Below are 21796 nucleotides of genomic sequence, written 5' to 3' on the forward strand. Positions count from 1 at the left end.
GAGACAGCAGTTGTCAACTATGGTTAAAACTACTTCTCGTCCCATATCGATGTTCTCCCGCACAGGTCATTCCCCTTTGACTATTGGGCCGCTAAACTGGGCATCTGGCCTGAATTGGCACAATATGCCTTACAGGAGCTCGCTTGCCCAGCTGCAAGTGTGCTATCGGAAAGAGTCTTCAGTGCAGCTGGATCAATCCTGACAGAAAAAAGGACCTGTCTGTCAACCCAAAATGTGGATGATCTAACGTTCATTAAAATGAACCATGCATGGGTTTTCAAGGATTTTGTCCCACCTTCCCTTGATGACACATAGGTTGCCAGAAAAATGGCTTGCTTTGGTCCTCCTCCTATTCCGCGAACTTGACCTATTTCGCCTTTTGCAGCAGCTGAATGTCCCACATCAACATATGCCACTTTGTAAACCGCCCTAACTGGGCTGCCCCCCCATGGCCGGGGTCACCACCTAGCGCACGAAACCGTGCGAGTGCCGTTGCCCTGGACAGGTGGGTAGGCCGACTCTTGGGCCCGGGCACTGGCACAGGGTCCCTCATAGTGCAATCAAGTGTCTCTGATGGTGGTGGTGCACACCCGCCGTCAGACACACCACCGTACTATGAGGGGCCCAGTGCCAGTACCGACGCCCACGAGTGTGCCCCCCTTGCTTGGGCAGGGCCCCAGCATTTGCAATGTTTACCTCTCCCTGCTCCTCCGCTGTGTTGTCTGGACTGTCAAATCCCTCACTGGGAGTTCCACTACAAATTGATTGAACTGAAAGATTATGGTTAAGATGTAGCTATGCCCTGTCCTGCTGGTCGGGCTCTAGCTCAAGATGATCAATGGCTTCCATTTCTTATGGACGTCGACTCACAATGACATGCAGTGGTGGTTTATCATCAGCTTTCACAGTTTTCCTACTCACAAACGTGTGACATTCTGGCGCACATTTTAAAATGTGCCCTCTCATGCCAATCAAATAGAATCGCCTACGGCCTGTGGCTTCTGTCTTTTGCACTCCAAAGTTACGTGACAGATCATAATAGCCAGTGAGCACCATGTTTACATCGCTCCCTGTGATAAAAATTTGATTGAGATGAGTAACAGTGATGGAATCAACGGAAGTGCGATACAGCAAGACTTTATTCACAAAAAAATGTTTTCACTGTCTCAACACACAAATTAATTGAGGGTCAGCATCGCCTATGAGAATTGTGACGGAAGTTTTTCCCGTGAATAGTAATTCCTAGATTTCTGCAATCACTAGCCTTTATGTCAGTAATTGTATGCATCTCATTTCCTATTGCGGAGAGGCTGGACTGTATTACTGAGACAGAAATATATATGAAGATTTAAAAATAACACCAAAAGTATATAGTTGTGTACGCCTCAAATGCATTTCCTTTTTTCCACTTTTTAGATTGCTGTGTAATCCATACTGAGAACACGGAGATTTTACATGTTTAAACTATGCTATATATACCTGCTATCCAGTGATAAAGTACCCTTTCTCAACTTTGTACAATCTGGTCAAATCCATACTGGGCCTGAGAACATCTGAGTCTGCCTCCTGATCTATAGACATATATTTTTAATGTGTAAACTAGGCTACATATATACGTGTTATCCGGTGAAACTGTATCCTTTATCAACTTTCTACAATGTAGTTGAATCCATACTGGGCCTGAGAACGGCTGCCGAGCTTTGAAGCAAGCTACAGCACCTGTGGTTTGGACACGTAATTTTTTCAGGAATGACGGTTAGGCCTAACTCCGGAATTGCGGTTGACCTGAACTTACTGGGAAATCATCGTTCGCGGGGAATAATCTGAATCCCAGATCCCCATCACTAACGGAGTTCAGCAGGTTATCTGCACCTGTAAGCGACAAAAGCTGGTCCTTTCAGTGTAGAGTGCATGCAGCCCTGGACATGTACGGGAATGCTAGACCTGTTATTGCTCAATCTCACGTGCCAGAGCCTCGCTTATCCCTCTAGTAAGCTTGACGCGTACTGTGGGGGCATGCCGGAGTCTCGGTTGTTAACGGCATAAAGCTGAGAAATCACTAGCACAACTACAAATACACATACCACACCACACACAGAATCGACAAAGCTTTCAAAGTGTGCATCTTTTCTTTAGGTGGCATGGTTGTGGTTTCCCGGGTGGAGTCCAATTAAGCCACAGGCTCCACTCCTGGTGGTGCCCTTTTGGACATTCCTTTAAGGTTCAGCTTTGCAATCATACTGCCCCCGGAAAACAAAAACTTTTCCTTCATGGACGCTGTTTGGAGGTTCGTGGGAATAACGCCGCCCGATCAGCAGTCGGCATATGGGTCGCCCTCCCAGGGCTGTGGGGTACTCGGTACCGGGCCGGTGTCAGTGGGATGTGTCACAGCAGCGGTGACCCGGACGGTGGCCCTGGGCGCCCATGTAAATGGCGTGGTATAATGGTAAAGAGTTTATATAGATAGTTTGATGCCACCTGTGGTGTTCGGCAACATAGATGTTAGGCCGACGCTGCATGCAGATCCTCTGGGACTGATGGTGTTGTGCAGCAAAGATGGTGAATCTCCCCACAGGTGGAGCTGGAGTCCCAGGGAAGTGTAGATGTAGTGATGGGGAAAGGCACAGGTGGTGTAGGTGCTGGTACCCAGATGTAGCGGTGCTGGAATAACTGTAGGACACCAGAGTGTGCAGTTCCAAAGCTTTACTCACAGTCTGCAGGTTACACAGATGCCTGCCTCCATGCTGTGTCCTCCGGGTCAGGACCTCAGCCAACCTCCGGGACCAAAATGGAAAGCTCCCTTCCAACACTCCGCCAACATGTACCTTCCTGAATGTCTCCATTCTAGCGCTTGTGGGGGAAGCACTCACAGGACCATGGTTCACTGAAGCGCCTCCTGTCTAACAGATGTTCCTCAGACTTTACTTGTATGGCAGACAGCTGTAGCCTTTTCCTTCTGGTTCCCACACGTCGATGCTGGGGCCTCCGAGCCTTAGTTGGGTACAGAGCGTTTATAGCTGCTACTTCCCCCGGTTTCTGCTGCAGGAACGTCAGTGTCCCTACAAACTCGGAGACCGGAATCGGGACCATGCGCTCCAGCTAGGAGTGAGCCTTAACTCTGCTCATCCTCCAGCTCCCCTTCTCACATCCACACACTTTCCCTTCCCTGCACAGAGTGCCCTAACTTACCTCCTCCCGACCACAGAGAGCAGCTCCTCAGCAGTCAGGTTCAGAGGTCTCCCTGCTAGCCTGGAGTGGGAAATGTGTTGTGTGTTGTTTTCACTGCTAGAGAGATCCTTCGTTGCTCCCAAGCTTGACAACACACTCCCTAGGAGGAAGGTAATGCCACAGTGGCGACCGTACTCTTGGGGATGCCACAAGTGCACTGAGGCCCAGCCACTGCTGGATGATGCTGCTGGTACATTGACCCAGACCACTACATTCCCCTCGCATTCTACACTGCCAGAATCTGACCCAGAGGAAACTCAGGTTCCCCTTCCCACATACTATACCACCTTACACGGTGACAAAGAGGAAGGTGCAGATGAAAGTGCAGGTTCCTTGAGCAGGTGGGGGGGAATACTCATGGGCGATGGCACTGGCACAGGGCACCGCATAGTACGCAAAAGTGTCTCTGCCGGTGGGAGGGCCTAAACAGCCAAGTGCAGTGAGATGGAAGATGGGGACAACAAGGAGTTCAGAGTAGTGCAGGGATTCCCTAGCAAGGAGACTTATGTAATTGTTTTCAATGTTGGGACAGCAATTTTTGGGGAGCACTATACTCTGGTGAATGATATATGGGGCCCACCATACACTGGAGCATTCCAAAGGTGGACATCAGACACTGGAGCAGCATTTACACGGCCCATTATACACTAGAGCAGTAGAAATGGGGCCCATTATATATATAGTATTATTTGGGCCCATAAGACAGTGGAGCTTCATCCATTGGGACCAACATATACTATAGCATTATGTGGAGGTCATCATATACGGTTTGAAATATTATATGGGATCAATGATTCCATATGGAGAAATAAATGGGCCTCATTACTCTGTATAGCGCACTAAGTGCTGGCCATAATACTGTATGGAGTTATATACTGTCCGTTTTTGGAGGTATTGGAGAATTTAAAATGGATATCAGTCATGAGATGTAAGAAGTGAAGTATTTTTCATTGTACTATACTGCTATTTCTCTGCCGTATCGGAGCATCATGAGTTGTGGTATGTGTTAAAGGGGCGCTCTTTGGCCCTGGGCCCACGAAAACCTGGAGCCAGCCCTCCCCCCCCACAACTGTAGCCAAATAATCCCCATTTTTCAGTGCGTAACTAGTATTATGAAGTACATTAAGGTTGACAAGCTTAAGTAATAAGAATTGATGCTTTTGGCATTCAAATGGGCACTGTAGGTGTGTTTCCTGTCCTCCTCTCACTGCCGACTTTAATTCCCCATTGACTTACATTGGGTAGAAGAAGAGGATTAGCTCACACCCAAATCCTCGTAACAGACTCAGATAAATCCACCAAACGTTTTCTCAAATAACAACCACAAACCACCATCTCCAACCATGCAGCATAAGCTTTTTCTGGCAATGAGTGCTCGCAGAGGGCCCAGATTAAATAGAAGATGAGAGTGGCTAACAGTGAACAGTTGAGAGCCTTAATGCAGGAAAGCTCCCAAAAGCTCTCATCTGAGCAGAATAACCCTTGCATGGCTAAAAGAAACCTGCACCATTTAATATGAAGATGAAGTGCTTCTGATGAGTGTAAAATAGGATAAATCAGTTACTGCGGTCTTCTTGCTCCTCTCTGTCTCGGTAAACCAGTGACAAATACAATTCACTCACTGCATGTTCCATATTTAATTACCTTACTAGCATAACAGAGTTGGAAAAACACTGACAAAAATAAGAATGGATTTCCTTTTTTGTTAGTAGTAGTTTAGGGAACTTCTTCCAAAATTGCAGCTCTATGTTGTACAAACATGTTAGTAATAAAATTCAAAGTCATGTTTACTAAAAATTGTATTCATCATATTTGGTTTTCATTGAGAAGCTTCTATCATGTTTGACAACTCATAATAAATAGTTTGTGTATCACAAATCTGTAACAGTAAGACTAAGTTTGGATACTAGAGATATGGTACTTCCTCTTTAACTAGTAACAGAAGCAAAGTCTGTTTCAATTATTGCTTCCATTCAGCATTTAATACATATTTATATTTAATAAGTATTTATATTTTCCCATTTGCTGATCTTCAGATTGCTGTGTTATGAGATCAGGAAAGCACTACTTCTCAGATGAAAGGCTAGAAGATAAAAAACATAAACCAAAAATGTTAAATGATAAAGAAAATCCATTTCCTGAAACATAAGCAATTGTGGAATAACATAAGACTCAATAAGATTTTTACATAAATCTGCTATTGATTTAATATGACATGTCTTTATTGCTGGAAGCAGGAAGTTCCTGAGAAGTGAACATACCACATGAAATATTTGCTGAACTTCAAGAGATTATTGTAGAAGTAGTGAAGTCATAACACCCTTCCACATGTAATGCGCAAATATCATGGCCCAATGTTTCAGTATTCAGAACCTTCCACTTTCACTCTTGGATCCTGAAACTGACAAGTTATGAAGTTTAAGCTTCCAGATACAATAGAGCTAATTCGCAGAAAGGAAAACCAAAAGTGTTAACAGATTTTCAACTCTGAAAGGAAGCCACAAAGAATACTCTATGTGGCCTTTGTAAGTAAACATAGATTTTTACACATCGTTAATTGTCACACGATTAATTATTGTTATACAATTTAGATAGTACAAAAAATCTAGAAAACTGAAATATGGGTTTACTAATAACTAGAGTTGATGCAAACTGATTTTTAAGACCTGACCAATTGGCCACATCAGAAATGTGTGGCCGTTGGACGGGAGCTCTGAGAAATGTCTCCTATCTCCCAGAATACCGGGCTATTATTTTGATTAGTAATCCTCCAGGGATGTGCTGATATGCATCAACAATGATGTCAGATGTGATGCAACAATGACTATTCACCAGGGTGGCAAACCAAAAGAGGAGCCACGATGCCAGGAGATAGGCGGTTCTCAGGGTTACCAGGGTTACCATCCAACAGCAACAGATTACTGATGTGGCAAATGATCTTGTACTTATGAACTGATTTGCACCAACTCTTCTAATCTGCAGTGGAATAGCATGCAGACTGCATGCATGTAAGCTTAGCCTAACATTACTATTCACTGAAAAGTATTAAATATATCATATACTGTATTATATAAACATAAAACATTAGGTGATGGGTCTCTAATATTGCCCTGAAAGAAGAATAGATTAAAATTGAGTATTACTTACATTTACACTTGGTTTATTCATACCTCATAGTCTTTTTTTTTTTTATAGGAAGCCACTTATTACCTTTTTTCATTCTACTTTTTAATATAAATTACTTATTGTTATGATTGGGTCACCGAGGAGGAAAACAAGACCAAGCTAAGCCACAGAAAACCAGAGAGGTTGGTAACTAAGTGGATTGCAGACCCCTGATCCTATCCACACAACTAGCAGTAGCCGTGGAGCATACCTACGATGATTCTAGACACCTTGACACAGAACTAAGTAAGCGTAAAGCAAGAAAAGGGGAAATCTAAACTGCCCCAGAGCAGACCCCAAAGGAATAGATAGCCCCCAAACATATATTGTTGATGAGACAAGATGAAAACACAAACACAGGTAGGAAACTAAGCTGAGAAAACGATGGGGCCCACACTAACTAGAAAGGACAGGAAAGGAAAGACACTGTCTGCAATCACGCAAAAAACCCTGCAAAAATGTCCAACACTTCTGATAGCAAAAAACTCTGAAGTCACTAGACTTCACCCACTATATCAGCACTCTGGCATATTCTGAAAGCAGAGCAAAAAGAGGCCAATCTCATAAGGGACAAAAAACAAACTGGCACAAACAGTAACATAAGGATGGAAATTCAGCACAGCCCCAGCCGGTGCTGGCTGACCACACAGAGCTGAATAAACAAAACCAAATCAAATGAGAACAATAGCAAAGAACACTTAGCTTGAGCATGCAGGGACTGAACTGGAAACTAAGATCTCAGGAGGCAGGAAAAATCACCAGCAGGGATAGAGGGAGTCGGCTGTCTTAAATCCAGTCAGAGACTCCAGATGTCCAATCGTCGTCCTCATTATCAGGTGGCAGGCCTCTGTCAATTATATCAGTCCATTACCTCCAGAGGAAGCCCAGAAAGAGAACTCACGACTCCTCTGTCAATACAACCAGCTCCACTACCTTCTCTAGCAACCAGAGGTAGGCCAGAAAGTGAATTCACAACAGTACCCCCCCTTGAGGAGGGGTCACCGAACCCTCATCCACGCCACCAGGCCGATCAGGATGGGCCCGGTGAAATGCATGACCCAATCTATCGGCATGAATGTCAGAAGCAGAGACCCAAGAATTATTCTCCTGGCCATAACCCTTCCATTTGAAAAAGTACTGGAGTCTCCGTCTAGCCAAACGAGAATCCAATATTTTCTCTACCTCATATTCCACATTGCCTTTAACCAATAAAGGGTCAGGAGGTGCTGCCATAGGAACTACTGGCTCAACAAACCTCTTCAACAGAGATTTATGAAACACGTTATGGATCTTAAACATAACTGGAAGAGCCAATTGAAAAGAAACAGGATTACGAATCTCCAAAATCTTATAAGGTCCAATAAATCTTGGCTTGAACTTTGGAGATGCGACCTTCATAGAAATATTCTTTGACGACAACCAAACCATATCACCCACTTTAAACCGGGGACCAATGGTCCTATGCCGGTTGGAAAACCACTGGGATTTTTCCTGAGAGAGGGACAACTTATCCAACACTTGGTCCCAAATCTGCTGCATTCTCTCTACCACAGTGTCCACACTTGGGCAGGTCGAAGATTCCACTTGCCCTGAAGAAAATCGAGGATGAAACCAAAAGTTACAGAAAAAGGGCGGCATCAAAGTGGCAGAACTAGCTCTATTGTTTAGCGCGAATTCGTCCAAGGGCAAAAATGAGACCCAGTCATCCTGATCAGCAGAAATAAAACATCTCAAATAGGACTCCAAAGTCTGGTTTGTTCTCTCAGTCTGCCCATTGGTCTGAGGATGAAACACAGAGGAGAAAGATAACTGAATTCCCAGATTGGAACAAAAAGTTTTCCAAAATCTGGAAACAAACTGGACTCCTCTGTCTGACATAATGATCTCAGGAATCCCATGCAACCGAACCACCTGTTGTAAAAACAAGGGCACCAACTCTGAAGAAGATGGCAACTTTGGGAGTGATACAAGATGGACCATCTTAAAAAATCTATCACAAATAACCCATATAACAGTCATTCTATGAGTGACAGGAAGATCAGAAATAAAATCCATTGAGATATGGGTCCATGGCCTCTTGGGCACTGGCAGGGGCATCAACAACCCACTGGAACGAGAACAGGGTTTAGACCGAGAACAAGTCCCAAAGGACTGCACAAAATTCCAGACATCACGAGATAAGGCAGGCCACCAAAAAGACCGACTCACCAAACCTCTGATACCAAAAATAACTGGATGACAAGCCAACGCGGAGCAATGAATTTCAGACATCACTCTCTTCCTCCACTGGTCAGTGACATACAATTTTCCCATAGAACAACGCTCAGGTTTGTCTTCCTGAAATTCCTCCAGGGCACGTCTCAAATCGGGCGAGATGGCGGAAAGAACTACCATCTCACCTAGGATGGCAGTAGGCTCGGTCACAACAAGAGAATTCGCAAAGAAACTCCAAGAAAGGGCGTCCGCCTTAACATTCGTAGTGCCCGGAAGAAAAGAGACCACAAAATTAAAGCGCATGAAAAACAAGGCCCACCTAGCCTGTCTAGGATTCAAGCGTTTGGCTGATTCAAGATAAATTAAATTCTTGTGGTCGGTGAGGACCACAACTTGATGTCTAGCTCCCTCCAACCAATGTCTCCACTCTTCAAATGCCCATTTCATTGCCAACAATTCCCGATTCCCCAAATCATAGTTACGTTCAGATGGGGAGAATTTTCAATAAAAGAAGGCACAGGGATTCATTTTAGAAGTCACCGGATCTTTTTGGGACAAAACAGCTCCTGCACCAATCTCAGAAGCATCTACCTCCACCTGAAATGGAAGTGAGACATCAGGTTGCCGTAGAACCGGAGCTGAAGTGAATCTCCACTTAAGCTCCTGAAATGCAGAGACAGCCTCTGGAGACCAATTCAGCACCCTTCTTGGTCAGATCAGTCAGTGGTTTGACAATACCAGAAAAATTACCTATAAATTTAGGATAGAAATTAGCAAAACCCAAAAACGTCTGGAGAGCCTTCAAAGAAGTGGGCTGAGCCCAATCATAAATGGCCTGTACCTTGGCCGGGTCCATTTCAATAGCCGACGGAGACAAAATAAATACCAAAAATGAAATCCTCTGTACACCAAAGAGGCATTTCGATCCCTTAACATACAAGGAATTTTCCCTCAAAATCCGGAACACAGTCCGGACATGTTCCACATGAGAATCCCAATCACTAGAAAATATCAAAATATCATCCAGATAGATGATCAAAAACTTATCCACAAAGTCCCAGAAAATATCATTCATAAAGGATTGGAAGACAGAAGGGGCATTAGTGAGCCCAAAAGGCATCACCAGGTACTCAAAATGTCCCTCCAGAGTATTAAACGCCATCTTCCATTCATCCCCGTGCTTGATGTGAATAAGATTATATGCCCACCTGAGGTCAAGCTTGGTAAACAAACAGGCACTTTTAACTCTGGAAAATAAATCAGAAATCAGGGGTAACGGGTACTGATATTTAACCGTGATTTTGTTAAGGGAACGATAGTCAATACAAGGCCTTAATGAACCATCTTTCTTGGTCACAAAAAAAACCCAGCACCTAAGGTTGAAGAGGATGGCTTAATATGACCCTTCTCCAATGACTCCTTGATATAAGATCGCATAGCATCATGTTTGGGTGCCGATAAGTTGAAAAGCCGACCCTTGGGAAATTTACACCCGGGCATCAACTCAATTGCACAGTCATAACTCCTATGAGGAGGCAAAGATGCAGACTTACTCTCACTAAATACATCAGAAAAATCAGCCAAATAATCAGGAATATCATGAGACTGAGGAGAGGTGGAGAAAACAGGAGAGTCACTAAGAACACACTGACAACCCCAACTCACCACAGACACAGATTTCCAATCCAAAACAGGATTATGAGTTTGCAACCAGGGAAAACCCAGAACAATAGTATCATGCAAATTGTGCAGCACCAAAAATTTACAATTTTCTTGGTGGTCCGGGGCGACCCGCATTATCACTTGGGTCCAAAACTGGGGTTTATTCTCCGCCAAAGGAGTAGCATCAATACCCCTCAAAGGAATAGGCGTCCGCAGGGGTATCATGGGAAAACCACAACGTTTAGCAAAGTCCAAATCCATCAGATTCAAAGCTGCTCCTGAATCCACAAAAGCCTTAGCGGAAAATGTGGATATGGAGCAGATCAGAGTAATTGCCAAAAGGAACTTAGGCTGTACACTGCCCACAGAAAATGTGTATGCAAAATGTTTCTCTCGTTTAGGGCAGACAGAAATAGTATGAGAGGCATCTCCACAGAAAAAACACAGCTTATTATGCCTTCTAAACTCCTGACGTTGCGCCCTAGACAAAACCCTATCACATGGCATGGGTTCAGATGTTTGCTCAAAAGGTGGCAACGCCTCTCATGTAATTTTACGTTCATGTAAATGCTGATCAACTTGAATGGCTAATGACATAGAATCATCAAGACCAGAATTAACAGGAAATCCCACCATAACATCTTTTACGGTCTCTGATAAACCTTTCCAAAAGAGAGCTGCTAAGGCATCATCATTCCAAGTAGTAAGAACCGCCCACTTTCGGAATTTTTGACAGTATAACTCTGCAGAATCCTGACCCTGGTTCAATGCCAATAGGGTTTTTTCAGCTTGATCAATAGCATTAGGTTCATCATACAACAACCCCAAGGCTTGAAAAAATGCATCCACATTAGTCAGAATAGGATTTCCAGGTGTCAGAGAAAAATCCCAATCCTGGGGATCGCCGCGCAGCAAGGAGATGACAATTTTAACCTGCTGCACAGAGTTCCCCGATGAGTTAGGCTTCAAGGCAAGAAATAATTTGTGAGACCTTTGAAGGGGCTCCCGGGGTGGACCCGCTGGACCGTGGCAACGAACCTCCCTCTGGCGAGCTGACCTGGTGTACCACCCCCTATACAGGGAGCGTTAGGGGCAGACACAAGGTTGACTATCGCCACAGTAGCTGGTACCCAGGGGAGAGACCCAGGAGTAGCCGTGGGGGACCAGAGAGGCTGGCAGAGAACCGATAGGACTGGACCACGGATGACGAACAGGACTTGGATGCCGGGAGGCAGGACAGCAACACGGAGGAGACAGCAAGGCGGAGGCACGGGCTGGAGGTCAAGGCTTGAGACACAGGAACGAGGCAGGATGGGACCACAGGCAGGCAGGCACTAGGAGAGAGGAATATGGAGAAGGAGTGTAAGAGACAGGCACATACAATGTAACTGCTGGCAGGGGAATGTACGGCAGGACGTGGGGCCAGGATCACTTGCAAGGCACAAATGATAATCAGGCACTGCCAGGAGGAAGGGGCGGCCTCATAAGGGGAGAGGCTGAAGGACTTCTGGGTCAGGGTGCAGCATGAGCAGGGAGACATGAGCGGCCGCCCTGGGATGAACAGAGTGTGCGTGTGCTGCTAAACACAGCGCAGGCGCGTGCCCATCGGGAAGCCGGAGCAGGAGCAGGAGGCAAAGCGGGAGCGCGCAGGGACGCCAGGTGAGTGTACCAGGGATTGGAGGACTACGGCGAGGCAGGCGGTGGCCGCGGCGGTGCAAGAAGCGGCGTGGGCGGCATGACATAATTTACAATTATTCTTAAAATTCAAAAATTTAGACCGATCCCCAGAAAACACATCAGGAGTAGGGATTTTTGGTTCAACAGCAGGTGATTGAGCAAGATAGGCGGAAATTCCCCAGACTTCAGCAGTGAGCTGCTCAACACGATCAGACAATTGCTTAATCTCAATTAAAGAAAAAATCCTCCTACAGCCCCAGAGAAAAAGAGGAAAAAATAAATATAAAAAAAAATCTGACATTTTTTTGCTATTCTCTCCTGCTTTTGAGTACCCTAGAATCTGCTGTTTAGGCTGGTGATTCTGTTATGATTGGGTCACTGAGGAGGAAAACAAGACCAAGCTAAGCCACAGAAAACCAGAGAGGTTGGTAACTAAGTGGATTGCAGACCCCTGATCCTATCCACACAACTAGCAGTAGCCGTGGAGCATACCTACAATGATTCTAGATGCCTCAACACAGCCGGAGAACTAAATAAGCGTAAAGCAAGAAAAGGGGAAATCTAAACTGCCCCAGAGCAGACTCCAAAGGAATAGATAGCCCCCAAACATAAATTGTCGGTGAGACAAGTTGAAAACACAAACACAAGTAGGAAGCTAGGCTGAGCAAACGATGGGGCCCACACTAACTAGAAAAGACAGGAAAAGAAAGACACTGTCTGCAATCACGCAAAAAAACCCTGCAAAAATGTCCAACACTTCTGATTGCAAAAAACACTGAAGTCACTAGACTTCACCCACTATAACAGCACTCTGGCATATTCTGAAAGCAGATCAAAAAGAGGCCAATCTAATAAGAGACAAAAAACAAACTGGCACAAACAGTAACATAAGGATGGAAATTCAGCACAGCCCCAGCTGTGGGCTGGCTGACCACACAAAACTGAGTAGACAAAGCCAAATCAAATGTGAACAATAGCAAAGAACACTTAGCTTGAGCATGCAGGGACTGAACTGGAAACTAAGATCTCAGGAGGCAGGAAAAATCACCAGCAGGGATAGAGGGAGTCGGCTGTCTTAAATCCAGTCAGAGACTCCAGATGTCCAATCGTCATCCTCATTATCAGGTGGCAGGCCTCTGTCAATTAGATCAGCTCCATTATCTCCTGTAACCACCAGAGGGAGCCCGGAAAGAGAACTCGTGACTCCTCTGTCAATACAACCAGCTCCACTACCTTCACTAGCAACCAGAGGTAGGCCAGAAAGTGAATTCACAACAACTTATTATAGTTGGTGGTGCTCGTTTTTAGGGATATTCAATAAAGGTTACATATTTTACTGACCTTTAATTAATTTTCAGTGCAGTGTCTTGTTTAGAATTAATTTGGGAAACTTTTTTTTACTTATTTTCAGTGAGGTAAGTCTAAAATTACTGCACAGTTTCCAATCTCTGAATAAGATAACAATTTGTTAAAAGGTTGACAACAGGGGCATAACTACCACAGTCGCAGCAGTCGCAGCTGCGACGGGGCCCAGAGTGCCTAGTTTGCACTTCGAAGGTGAGCTGTGTAGTGGGTGTGTCAGGGGAGTTGCAGCCTCTGGGAGCTGCAGCCTCAAATTGGCTGTGCAGCTTCATGCTTTGATTGGCTGCCAGGCTGCAATTGGCCTAATGCTGATTGGCTCATTAGAGCAGCGAAGGCGTGCATTCAGGAGCTCGCTCAGTCCCAGCGGCAGGCTTAGAAGTTTGAAGGCGTGCATTCAGGAGTGCACGATGGCTGTTCTGTGCACACAGGATCTGTGATGAGGTCACAGGAGGGGAGGAGTCAGGGGTCACATGATCAGGGGCCTCAGTGTATGCAGGAATCTGCTGTTCTGGTTGTCATGGTGCTGGATGAGGGTAAGTTTATGTGTGGGGTTAGGAGGGGTTTACAGGGTGGGTGTAGCAGAGCCGCGTGTGTACAAGGTGTATGGAGCAGAGCCATGTGTGTATGAAGTGTTTGGAGCGCAACCGTGTGTATGAGGTGTGCGGAGCCATGTGTGTATGAAGCGAGCTGCGTGTGTACAAAGTGTACAGAGAGAAGCCATGTGTGTATGAAGTGTACGGAGCAGAGCCACATGTGTGCAAGGTGTACGGAGTGGAGCCGTGTGTGTATGAGGTGTACGGAGCGTAGATGTGAATGTACGAGGTGCACGGAGTGGAGCCGCGCATGTCCAAGGTGCAAGGAGTGGAGATGTGCATTTTATGAGGTGTGCAGAGCCACGTGTTTATGAGGTGCGCGGAGCGGAGCCATGCGTGTAGGAGGTGTATGGAGAGGAGATGTGCATGTATTTTGGCATGGGGGGGCCCATTTGAAAGTTTGCATCGGGGCTCATAACTTTGTAGTTACGCCACTGTTGACAAGAACTGCTCATATTCCTAAATTTAAAAGTTAAACTGAGCCTGGCTTGTTGAGTGTTAAATAATCCCTTTAAACTATACAAAGTAAAGTTTAATCCTGATTAGAGATGAGAGAATTTGTTTGGAAAACGTTTGCCAATCTAAAATTCGGCAAGAGCGTAGCTCATTCGGAGTCGTGTTTTGATTCCCAAGGATTTTTCCTCAAAGTTTGCAAAATTTGTGCGTAGCTCAGTAAATGATTGCTTTTCCAGTAGTGATTTTGTTAGAACTTTGGCTAGGATGCTGAGCTGTGGGGAGGTGTTCTATGAGGGGAGGGGGTGAGCATAGGTCAGGGGAGCACCAGACTGAAATTTTTTCTGTAAAATTAGCTTAATGTGTGTAAAATCCAGCAGCCAATCAGAACACAGAAAACATCCACAACATCCAAAAACAAAGGGTTTCTCTCACTGGCTGCCAAACTTACATGTCCCTCTCCATGTAAAAATCAGACATTTTGCTTTGCTGGCGCTGTTATATCAGTGTAAGGCAGGAGTCACACATACCATAAAAAAAATCTTACCGATTTTTATGGCCGAGGATTGCACAAATGTTCCCTGAACAGTGATCCGTATGTAATCCGTTTGCAATGCAAGGATGTGATTTCCTTGTATCTAAGTATCCGTGTGACATCCGTGTGCAATCTGTATGGCATGCGTATGCCAAGATTTTATCACATGTAAAATGGACATATTATGGATCCCGGCCCTGAAATTCATGAATAAATAATCTTGACATCAGCGCTAGTCACTGAGGCTGCGCAGCCTCCCCACCTGACCTGAAGTGAACTCGGCAGCGTGGGAAAATGACCTGAAACTTTCCCACGTTCAAGAGTTCACCTCCAATCAGACAGGGAGGCTGCGTACGCAGCTTCTCCTTAATGCCTCAATGGTTTGCATTCAGGGTAGTAGCATTAGCACCGAACCCGGTTGTAAACTACAATTGCGGCATGGGACTGACTGTACAGCGTACAGGTTTGGTATATTGTTTTTTTTTTTATTTTTCATTTTTTACAGAAGAATGAGGGCTTCACTTTGATTAGGAGATGAATAAAGATGGAAAAACTGTGTTGCCTGTCATTTCATTAAAATACTTTATTCTGCGTGTGTGTGTTTTTTTTAACCCTTTGCAAATTTCAGGATTAGTAATGGAGAGGTGTCTTATTGACACCTCTCCATTGCTAACCAGGCTTAATGTCACCTTACAATACAAATGTGACGTTAACCCCTTATTACCCCATATGCCACCGCTACATGGCAGTGGGAAGAGAGAAGCTAAGTGCCAGAATTGGTGCATTTTACAGATGCGCCTTTTCTGGGGTGGCTGGGGGTAGATGTTTTTAGCCGGGGGGCAATAACCATGGTACCTTTCTAGGCTATTAGTATCTGCCCTGAGTGACTGGCTTTCCCTCTCTGGTGCAGAAAATTGCACGGAAGTCCATGCTAGTTTTTTATATATATTTACACCTATACTATGTGTATATTTCAATTCTATCTATTCTATTGTTAGCTGTCCAACAAGCTGAATTGATCAACGCGTTTCAACAGTAATGTTGAAGCACGTTGATCTATTCAGTTTCTGAGCCAGTGTGTACTAAGTGCTGGATTGTCAATGTACCATATTTTAACGTATGACAAATTAAAAGCTAATTTTTACCTTCATTTACCGCTGGACACTATTTGTACTTGTTAGATTCTGCTGTGACTGCTTCATCCTTGTCCCAGCGGAGTGTCGGCATGCAACATTGATCAAGACATACAGTGGGGAAAAAAAGTATTTAGTCAGTCAGCAATAGTGCAAGTTCCACCACTTAAAAAGATGAGAGGCATCTGTAATTTACATCATAGGTAGACCTTAACTATGGGAGACAAACTGAGAAAAAAAATCCAGAAAATCACATTGTCTGTTTTTTTTTCATTTTATTTGCATATTATGGTGGAAAATAAGTATTTGGTCAGAAACAAGCAATCAAGATTTCTGGCTCTCACAGACCTGTAACTTCTTCTTTAAGAGTCTCCTCTTTCCTCCACTCATTACCTGTAGTAATGGCACCTGTTTAAACTTGTTATCAGTATAAAAAGACACCTGTGCACACCCTCAAACAGTCTGACTCCAAACTCCACTATGGTGAAGACCAAAGAGCTGTCAAAGGACACCAGAAACAAAATTGTAGCCCTGCACCAGGCTGGGAAGACTGAATCTGCAATAGCCAACCAGCTTGGAGTGAAGAAATCAACTGTGGGAGCAATAATTAGAAAATGGAAGACATACAAGATCACTGATAATCTCCCTCGATCTGGTGCTCCACGCAAAATCCCACCCCGTGGGGTCAGAATGATCACAAGAACAGTGAGCAAAAATCCCAGAACCACGCGGGGGGACCTAGTGAATGAACTGCAGAGAGCTGGGACCAATGTAACAAGGCCTACCATAAGTAATACACTACGCCACCATGGACTCAGATCCTGCAGTGCCAGACGTGTCCCACTGCTTAAGCCTGTACATGTCCGGGCCCGTCTGAAGTTTGCTAGAGAGCATTTGGATGATCCTGAGGAGTTTTGGGAGAATGTCCTATGGTCTGATGAAACCAAACTGGAACTGTTTGGTAGAAACACAACTTGTCGTGTTTGGAGGAAAAAGAATACTGAGTTGCATCCATCAAACACCATACCTACTGTAAAGCATGGTAGTGGAAACATCATGCTTTGGGGCTGTTTCTCTGCAAAGGGGCCAGGACGACTGATTCGGGTACATGAAAGAATGAATGGGGCCATGTATCGTGAGATTTTGAGTGCAAACCTCCTTCCATCAGCAAGGGCATTGAAGATGAAATGTGGCTGGGTCTTTCAACATGACAATGATCCAAAGCACACCGCCAGGGCAACGAAGGAGTGGCTTCGTAAGAAGCATTTCAAGGTCCTGGAGTGGCCTAGCCAGTCTCCAGATCTCAACCCTATAGAAAACCTTTGGAGGGAGTTGAAAGTCCGTGTTGCCAAGCGAAAAGCCAAAAACATCACTGCTCTAGAGGAGATCTGCATGGAGGAATGGGCCAACATACCAACAACAGTGTGTGGCAACCTTGTGAAGACTTACAGAAAACGTTTGACCTCTGTCATTGCCAACAAAGGATTTATCACAAAGTATTGAGATGAAATTTTGTTTCTGACCAAATACTTATTTTCCACCATAATATGCAAATAAAATGAAAAAAAAAAACAGACAATGTGATTTTCTGGATTTTTTTTTCTCAGTTTGTCTCCCATAGTTGAGGTCTACCTATGATGTAAATTACAGACGCTTCTCATCTTTTTAAGTGGTGGAACTTGCACTATTGCTGACTGACTAAATACTTTTTTTCCCCACTGTATGACTGATGGTGGTGAGCTGACGATTATTTCTATTTTAATTGATAGCTGACAGTGTAATTTTACTGTAGACCGCACTGAATTGTCGGCTTTTCTAAGAACACCGGTGCATATTTCTCGCAAGTCACACTGATGATCCGTGTGGTATCCGTTTTTTTCTCGCACCCATAAACTTGCATTGGCGGGTCTCGTCCAATATACAGTGCAAGCCACAACATTCTGTGATTTCACTGGCACGTATAATATGGATGATAAAAAAAGGATGATGGGAGCTGCCCTATAGATTAACAATGGTCCGAGTGCAATGCGATTTTTTGTTGACTAGCACTCGTCTGTATTCCTCTCTAGCGTGACTCCGGCCTAACAGCGCAAACAGCCTGCTCCTGATGCTGCCTGCATGTTGTCATGTACAGTGAAGGAAATAATTATTTGATCCCTTGCTGATTTTGTCAATTTTCCCACTGACAATGACATGAACAGTCTATAATTTTAAGGGTAGGTTAATTTTAACATTGAGAGATAGAATCTCAAAAATAAAATCCAGAAAATCATACTCTATAAATTATATACGTTTATTTGCATTTGGCAGTGAGAAATAAGTATTTGATCCCCCTGGCAAACAAGACTTAATACTTGGTGGCAAAACCTTTATTGGCAAGCAAAGCAGTCAGATTTTTTTTGTAGTTGATGATGAGGTTTGCGCACTTGTCAGGAGGAATTTTGGTCCACTCCTTTTTGCTGATCATCTGTTGCTTGGCAACTCAGAGCTTTAACTTCCTCCGTAAGTTTTCTATCAGACTAATGTCTGGAGACTGGCTAGGCCACTCCATGACCTTAACGTTCTTCTTTTTAAGCCACTCCTTTATTGTCTTGGCTGTATGCTTTGGGTCATTGCCTTGCTGGAAGACCCAGCCATGACCCATTTTTAATGTCTTGGCTGAGGGAAGGTGGTTGTCGCTCAGGATGTTATGGTACATGGCTCCATCCATTCTCCCTTTGATGGTGAAGTAGTTCTTGTGCCCTTAGCTGAGAAACACCCCCAAAACATAATGTTTCCACTTCCATGTTTGACAGTGGAGACGGTGTTCTTTGGGTCATAGGCAGCATTTCTCTTCCTCCAAACATGGCGAGTTGAGTTAATGCCAAAGAGATCAATTTTTTTCACCTTCTCCCAATCACTCACAGAATCATCCAGGTGTTCATTGGCAAACTTCAGATGGACCCATGTGCTTTCTTAAGCATGGGGACCTTGCGGGCACTGTAAGATTTAGACCTTTGCGGCATAATGTGTTACCAGTGCTTTTCTTGGTGACTGTGGTCCCAGCTGCCTTGAGTTCATTAACAAGTTCACCCTGTGCAGTTTTAGGCTGATCTCTCACCTTCCTTATGATCAAGGATAGCACACGAGGTGAGATTTCGCATGATGCCCCAGAACAATGTCAATTGACAGTCATTTTGTATTTCTTCCATTTTCTTTCTATTGCACCAACAGTTGTCTCCTTCTCACCCAGCATCTTACTCATGGTTTTTAGACCATTCCAGCTTTGTGCAGGTCTATGATCTTGTCCCTGACATCCTTAGAAAGCTCTTTGGTCTTGTCCATGTTGTAGCGGTTAGAGTCTGACTAATTAATTGAGTCTGTGGACAGGAGTCTTTTATAAAGGTGACTATATGAAACAGCTGTCTTTAATGCAGGTAATGAGTTGATTAGGAGCTAACTGGTCTGTAGGAGTCAGAACTCGTAATGGTTGGTAGGGGATCAAATACTTATTTGTCACTGCAAAATGCAAACAAATGTATAGAATGTGATTTTCTGGATTTTATTTTTGATATTCTATCTCTCAATGTTAAAATGAACCTACCCTTAAAATTATAGACAGTTCATGTCTTTGTCAGTGGGCAAACTTACAAAATCAGCAAGGGATCAAATAATTATTTCCTTCACTGTAGTTTGATAGGATCCTGTGTGAAATCTACCTTCCAACATCTAACTAATTTGTGCTAATAGTGTTGTGCAGGCAGGAGTCCACATTTCCTAATCAAAATCATTTGGGCTAATATTGTGTTGCAGTCAGGAGATCACATTTCCTAATCAAAATTGTTTAGGATAATATTGGGGTGCAGGCAGGAGTCCAAATTTGCAAATCAAAATTGTTTGGGCTATTATTAGGGTGCAGGCAGGAGTCACATTTTCTAATTAAAATTGTTTGGGCTAATATTGTTAAGCAGGCACCAGTTCACATTTCCTAATCAAAATAATTTTTAGGCTAATATTGGGATGAAGCCAGGAGTCCACATTTTCTACTCAAAAGCATTTCAGCTATTATTTTTTGCAAGCACACTATCTCAGAAACTAAATACTGATTGTTAATTTAGTTACAAATGGCTGTCAGGTCTGAGCCTAGGGTTGTGAAACAGCTGGTTAAAAGAGGGGAAGGGTGCATCCAACATGAGTGGAAAAAAGCAAGGTCATGTTGGAAGGAGGAATAGGCTTGGTGTTCGACATGTACTTGGGTTAGGTGGTAATGTTACTGAAAGTAATACTGATCAAACATCATCTCATTTTATCCAAAGACAACTGAAAACTTCTGCTACTGCACGGGCTACTAGAGTCCCTTTGGCAGCCGTACAGCGATATGCCATGTAAATGAGGGCTAGAAAGTGCATGTACTCCAGTGGGTCGCAAGCGCTGCATCAAGTGGCCTCTCCTCTTCCTCCACCTTAACATCACATATGGTAGAGTCCTCAGAGGTGGCATCCCAATTACCCTTGTTTTCTCCCATGTCATAGCCCTCTAAAACAGCCAACTGATTGTGGTGAACCACAGATACGTGACTGCAGAGCATTCACACATTTTATTCCATGGGCATCAGACGTCTGCTCCAAATATTCACTGAATCCAAAAGAGGAAAACATCTGCACAGATGCTCAAAATTTTTCCCGGTTGGATCCAGGGTTTGACGAAGTAGAATTCAATAAGAATCCAAACCCACATCACCAGATGTTAACCCCCGGGGGTGGAGGTGATCCTGATGAGACTCAGATAACTGAAACGCAGTCGGACTGTGCTGTTCTTTCAGGGCAGGAAGAGGAGGAGGGTGTATCTCAGGGTGCTGAATGTGAGAACAGAGAGGATGATGATGAGGTTGTGGATCACACTTGGGAAATGAGGGGGTGGAGGGCACCATCAGATCCATATAAACAATGGGATACAAGCCTGGAGTATGTCAAAAGATATATGTAAAAATGAGAGAAAGAGACATACTATGAACCAGGGATCACCAATATGTACAAATTGTGAAATTCTTTATTCAGTTGATCACAGAGAATACACACCACAAGTTAATAAAAGCAAGGACACAAAGCCCCCATCTGATGTTACAATCCCCCTGAACACTGAACGGCTGGAAACACAATGTACCTGATTATAATCCCATGTGAACTAATATGGTCAAATGGACCAAAAAAATTTATACAGAGAGATTGATACGCAATTATATTTATGCAATGGCCACCATATTATGCTCATAAATCCCCCAAAGGCCTGAGGATAGAATATAATAACAATACATACACAGGGATATAAATACAACTGCTGCAGCAAGGCTCCAATTATAGTAGATAATTGTCTGATATAATGACTGGCCACTAGATGGCGTCTGTGGAACCAATATGAAGATAGGACTATGCTGACCTGCAGAGAACTACCTGCAGCAATGAAAGGAAACGATTCTAAAACACAGCAAAAGAAATAGATCAGACCAATAGAATTCCAAGGCATCAGAAAGAGATCAATGCAAATAGCTCAATAATAAAAAGAGCCAAGCAAGATAAATTCAGCATGACCAGGGTGTTTACCAAACCGGAGGGTCAGAAGCCCAACGCGTGTCGCCACCTCCGTGGCTTCGTCAGGGACAAAGGTGCTAGTATAACCAGGCAACTGAGTTTTTATAGCAAAAAAATTAACAAACTTACAGCAGCTGCATGGAGCTTTCACATGGAGACATCCTGGTGGACTTGTGCAATAGCAAGATGGCGCCGAACCCGGAAGTG

The 21796-nt window shown here is 44.1% G+C and overlaps 1 long non-coding RNA gene across 3 annotated transcripts; it reads right to left on the bottom strand.

Moving 5' to 3' along the window:
• Positions 1 to 5009: 5009 nt before the first annotated feature.
• LOC141051247 (uncharacterized) lies at positions 5010 to 21791 on the bottom strand. 3 transcript variants are annotated; one of them, XR_012220602.1, is made up of 4 exons: positions 21602 to 21688; positions 11261 to 11603; positions 5490 to 5629; positions 5010 to 5311 (listed from the first exon to the last, which is right to left on the bottom strand). It is a non-coding gene; the product is annotated as an uncharacterized lncRNA (long non-coding RNA). The 3 variants fall into 3 exon arrangements; XR_012220604.1 differs by lacking the exons at positions 11261 to 11603; positions 21602 to 21688 and adding an exon at positions 21719 to 21791; XR_012220603.1 differs by lacking the exon at positions 11261 to 11603 and having other exon boundaries at positions 21602 to 21653.
• Between the last annotated feature and the right edge of the window lie 5 nt (positions 21792 to 21796).

Source organism: Dendrobates tinctorius, unplaced genomic scaffold (assembly GCF_039654945.1).
Source record: "Dendrobates tinctorius isolate UK_male_01 unplaced genomic scaffold, ASM3965494v1 ptg000156l, whole genome shotgun sequence".
Taxonomy (NCBI): Eukaryota; Metazoa; Chordata; class Amphibia; order Anura; family Dendrobatidae; genus Dendrobates; species Dendrobates tinctorius.